Below are 5,526 nucleotides of genomic sequence, written 5' to 3' on the forward strand. Positions count from 1 at the left end.
AGCCTGAGAGATCCTGCAAGCTGTTCTGTGAGCATCTACAGCAGAGCCGTGTCACTGAAAAATAACATCTCTTCTCTGTGACATAATTGCTCCTTGCCTTTTCCACAGCAGACATGGCATGCTCCCAAGAGACACTGCAGTCACACCATGGAGTCAGCTTGCTGAGACCAAGAATATCAGTCAGATTCTCAGTGATCCACAGCCACAATTGCAGCCCCCTGCAGAAGGGTGTGTCCTGCCTCTGCATAGAGCCACCATCATGTCCTTCTCAGCAAACACTGTGGCATGCTAGGAGAGGTGAAGGCCAAAAAACTGAGAAAGCCCATTTCATTTGGAATCAGGGTTGCTTGGTCAAGCTGGTGTTGTCGGAGGGGTCTGGCGGGTCAGCTCCTCTCGGGAGGTTTCGGTCAGGCTTTAGGCACAATGCAAATCCCAAGAGAACAGCTCCCCTGTGGCACCTTGTCACTTCTCATTCCCATCACAGCTAAAGCCAGACAGTGCTGAGACATGAGGGAAAAAAATTGTTTTAAAATTAACCCTTTGAACATGGGTCAGGACCTCTCTGGAAGAAGCAGCCGGGGAAATTTGGAAAAGCCAAAATCAGAATCACTGTGGTGAGACAGGTTGATCAACATCTGCCCACACAGCAGGATGCACTGTCTGCCATCCAGCAGCCTTCCCACTTGGAGAGTGGAGAGAGAATATTTTCTGGGCAAGCTGTCTCTTGCCAGTGCAGGACGGCAGCTCCCCTTGTCCCTGCCTCACCCACCACCAGCCTCAACAGGAATAGCTCCATTTCCCCATATAAAGTGCCACCTCACATCCAAAGGACAACTTATCCTCTCCATATACCATGTGACCACACTTAGCATTAGCCCTCACAGCCATACCTCCACATTGTCAAAGTTCCAGCCACCCCTTTCCAATAAGAACTCCTCAGGAAGCTCCCCAAGGAAGGGCTCTCTCTTCTGCACGCACCACTCGGCTACCTGCTGCTTTAATCCATTTCAATTTCCCTTAAAACTGTTGCTTTTGCACAACAAAAAGAATCATACATAATTATATACACATAATTTAGGACAAAATAGATGTGAAGTTCCCAACCAACAAAGCAAGAGAGTAGGTGTTTAAAAGAGTGGGACACACTGTCATGTCTCCCTAAAGGCAAGATTCCAACCCAGCAACAAGATACATACATGCCCATGGTAAAACACTTGGACAACAAACGGGCTATAAATAATTTTTAAATAATTGCTAAAATAATTCTAATAATTGCTAAAAATAATTTCAGATTCGGCCCCTGTGCTGGGTCACAAAGAGCAGAATCAAAAAATACAGCACAGGAGTGGTAAACAGGGCACCTGATAACAGGGGATGTGGTGCCAAATTCAGGCTTAAAAGCTGCGAAGTGGCTCTGCCTGTGTCTCCCTGCTGGAAGCTGTGGATGACCAGCTCTCCACTGCAGCTGTACATATATTTAGTCGTACTGAGGCAAAGAGGTAGCTATAGAAATACATCTGTAGCTGCAGCCTAAACCAAATTAGGCTACACAGCTGCATGTTTTGACAACCAAACAATTTTCAATATTTTGCCTTGATTACAATAATGTTGTTCTGGTTCTTCCATCAGTGTACAAGCATGGCTAAAGGACACGGATCAGAGCTGGAGAGTTTCAGACATGCTGGTGGGTAAGGAGGTGGTGAGAGGGGAACTGGGGGGAAAGAGGTTCACCTTTAATCCTGGCAGCCAGTGGCAAAGAGAGAAGGGATAGGCATAAAAGGAAGAAAGTAAAGGAAAAGGAAGACTGTGTGAACCAATAAGAAAAGTGAAATGAATTCAATCTTACTGTATTTATTCTATATACTGACTGTGTTTTTTCCACTGTTCTGCTTTATATCAAAAATTAGTTTGGTGCATACACAGACGTGAACCAACAGGTCAAGTGTATTTGTATTTTGTCTTTTCCACATGCACAAGTACTTTGTATTTGTATTTGTGGAAAAGGCTTTCTAGGCTAAACCTTGCAAGAATTTACCTATTGATGCACCAGATCGGGGAGAGAGTGGCTCCATCCCTGAAATACTCAGGGAACCGACACTACACCAAGCACCAGGTAACAAAAAGCTACTTTTTGTAACAGAATGTTTCAGCATGCAACAAGAAGGAGAAAGAGAAACACCAGCCAGGGTGGGGCAGAACAAACCAAAACAAAGAAAAAAATTGTGTAAGGCATGCAGGTAAAAAAGCATACAACCATATCTGCCCCGTACATCATTGAGGGGGTAGGAGAAATGGACCATTCTTCTCACCCAAAATAAAAGTACACAGCTTCATCTATGGGATAGTCCAGCTGTTCCCGGCACTGCTTGTGCCTCCAGCCCAGGACAGCTGGAGCAGCTTTGCCCTCTGCTGGTCCCGGGAGGGCCTCAGCCCAGCCCAGGCAGGAGCCTCCCTGTCCCATGGACACCTCCTGGGGCTGTCACCCTCGCCCCCAGCCTTCCCAGGCCGTCAGAGTCAGGATTAGATACAGCACAGGACTTGAGAAGTTGTCAGCTTAGTCAGGGTAGTAACACCACAGAGGGAATGAAAGTCTGGAAAAAAGAGTGAAAAAAAACCCCCAAAAAACTAAATATGATAGAGCTGAAGTCCCTGCTCCAGCACAGAATGGTAGTCAAGAGTCCTAATTAAATCACACCACACTAGAAGGCGTTTCCCATCAGAATCCTCAGTGCATTCCAGTGCTTTCTTTCACACAAATCACCGGGATTGCACACTGCAAGGAAACATTTGGAAACAGCATTCCTGGCAGCCAGCTGCCCCCAAGGGGTGCACAGGGCCAGGAGAGAGAGATCCCAGGTAGCCCCTCTGCCTACAGAGACACCACTCACTCCCAAGTGCCAGAGCTGGTTTGTCCCTTCCCTTCACCCCTCTCCCACTTGTTCTGCCTCTCGAGAAGTTTGGTTCCACTCAAAATGCCACAAGGCGAGAAAGCACAACAGTGTTTGTCCAGCACAAACCCAGTCACCTTGGCAACAGCCAGCAAAGCTTTCCCAGCTCCTCCTGCTCCGTTTTCTCCCGGTTTTTGCTGGCATTGGTGTGCCTTGGGTGACAGCTACGAGTGCCAAGTATGCCGTCAGCACCATCCCAGCAAAGGCAGGGATGAATACAAGAGCTGGCCTGGCTCTGCTGTAAACCAAGGGACACTTGTGTGCTGCCAAGCCCCCTGGGAACTGGCAGCTTCCTAACACCATGCACAGCAGAGCCATGCCTTGTAGGTAACTGCATTACTTACTGCCCCACTCAGGCAATCTCAAAGTCACCCAAGCATAGCTGATCTAATTATTTTTCCAGCACTGTGCAGCATTATTCCCATGATTTAATCCTGCCCAGGATCATTAGACACCGTGGTACCATTAAGAAAGCAATTATGACACTGACCCATGTTTTCAGGGACCTGGGCAGGCAAGTGCCTTTGTCATCTATCAGAAGGGAATTTTCTAATGTGATTTAGAGCCTCTCTAGAAGAAGATAATGTACTTACCTGCTGGCTTTCAAGGATGCCTTGAAGTCTGACTTAAACTAGGGTACAGTGAATATCTTAGGGGGAAAAACCCCCCCAAAATACAGGTATTAGCTGTGTAAAATAAACCAGGCAGAACAGGGTTGTTCCAGGTGATGGTAAGATGAGTACAGTCAAACAAACATTAACCAAAGGTGCACAACCAAGTGTAAAAAGGCTTTTCCACATTGCAGGGACAGGTAGAAGGGAAAGTGCAGTAGCAGCATCATGTGTGAGTAGGATACCGTGCTGATTGGGGGCCTCTGGCTACTGAAAAACAGCAGGTCCATAAACCTGGAGAAGCAGGCATGTGCTCCACTAAAACCAGTCCTGCTGCTGTCATGCACAGTCTGCAACTCGTGGAAGGAGAGGTAAAAATATGAGTACTAAAAATAATTTCAGATTCGGCCCCTGTGCTGGGTCACAAAGAGCAGAATCAATGCTGGGTTGTGCTCCAGGCAGATGGATGGCAATGTAATGATGTTATTTCAAAACACTCAGTCTGGGGAGACAGAAAAATCATAAACAACAAAGGAGCACTCCAAGGTTAACAATTCCTACAGTTTTACAGTTTCACCCTGAATTTCTAAATAAAATGTATTTTTTTGGGAAAAAGAAAGGAAAACTTCAGTGTGGGTAGCTCCTAGAGGTCAAACAGAAGTTGCTCTAGGGATGCAGTTTGTCATTTGTACTTAAAGGAAAAATACACAAACCATTCTGGCACACTTCAGAATCCAAGCTTCTTTTGTAAAAACATCTAGGCCATCCTCTCCATTCCTGACTTCTGAATTAAGTGGCAAAAATTCTGTTATTAACTCCTTGAGGAGGTATTAAACACCAACTGGCATTCTCTGCTGGAGCAGATTGTTGCACTAGTTTGGAAAAGGAGAAAAAGAAAATTGATGTTTAAATGTAAGGAATTAACCTGCATAAATATGGAAAGAAACAGAAGGATAACTTCTATGTGCTTAAGGTAGGAATTATTAATAACAAAACTCCCAACCTCACGCTTTTGCAGTTCTGTTCCACTCTCCACCAAACATAAAAAGTCTGAATCATTTATGACCTAAATTATTTATAACAGAAATATTTTTGACTTAAATTAATTTCAGCAGCAAAATCCCAAGCATTTTACCCAGGGCAGGCTGTGGGTTTATTTTTTCCCTTCACATCACAAAGGGAAAGAGAAAAAACCCCTCCTGTCTTTCAGGCTGGATGCCTACAAGATTTTAATTTATCAATTCTTTTCACAGCTGGGTATGAAAACTCCTCTCTGCTATGTCACCCGATCTCTCACCCACCTAGGAAAAGAGAGGAGTTAAAAGATTTGATAATAATAAATTTAAAATGCTGCAATTGGACTAAACAGGAATAGTGCAGGAGTGCCTGCCATACAGGTTAGTTCCTGCCTTTCCCCTGCAGCCCTCTGGGAGGAATCCTCCATACACCATTTCCAAGAACCATCAGCAAGTTCTTCCCCTCCAGCCCGGAAAGCTGGTCCCTTATCTTGCACTTTTCCCACTCTGTACTCTTGCTATCTTCAGTCTGATCACTGCTGTTCCCTCTCCCTTCAATCCTGCCCCACCAGCAGACTCAGTCAAACAGAATGTGAAACCTTGTGGAGAATTCCAGTTTCATGTTTAATTTTTCTTTTTTTCAGATCGCTCAGCCTCCATGAAACACCTTAAAGCCATTAAAATCACCATCCTAACTTGTGAATTATACAACTTGAACACTTATCTGCAAGTGAGTAAGGAGATGTACCAAACATACTCTTATTTCCTCTTCTGAAGATTCTTCTAAAAAATAAAAAAGTCTAAATTCAGTTTAGTGTGTATTTATACAAGATTTCCTTCCAAACTCCTCAATGGCAAATTTCTTGCCAGCCCTACCCACTTGAAAGTAACAGAGGATTATTTTCCTCTATTTTGAAACAGCTTGATGGACTAAAAAGAGGCCTAGAGAGG

This window comes from Lonchura striata, chromosome 4 (assembly GCF_050655825.1).
Source record: "Lonchura striata isolate lonStrDom1 chromosome 4, ASM5065582v1, whole genome shotgun sequence".
In the NCBI taxonomy this organism is placed as follows: Eukaryota; Metazoa; Chordata; class Aves; order Passeriformes; family Estrildidae; genus Lonchura; species Lonchura striata.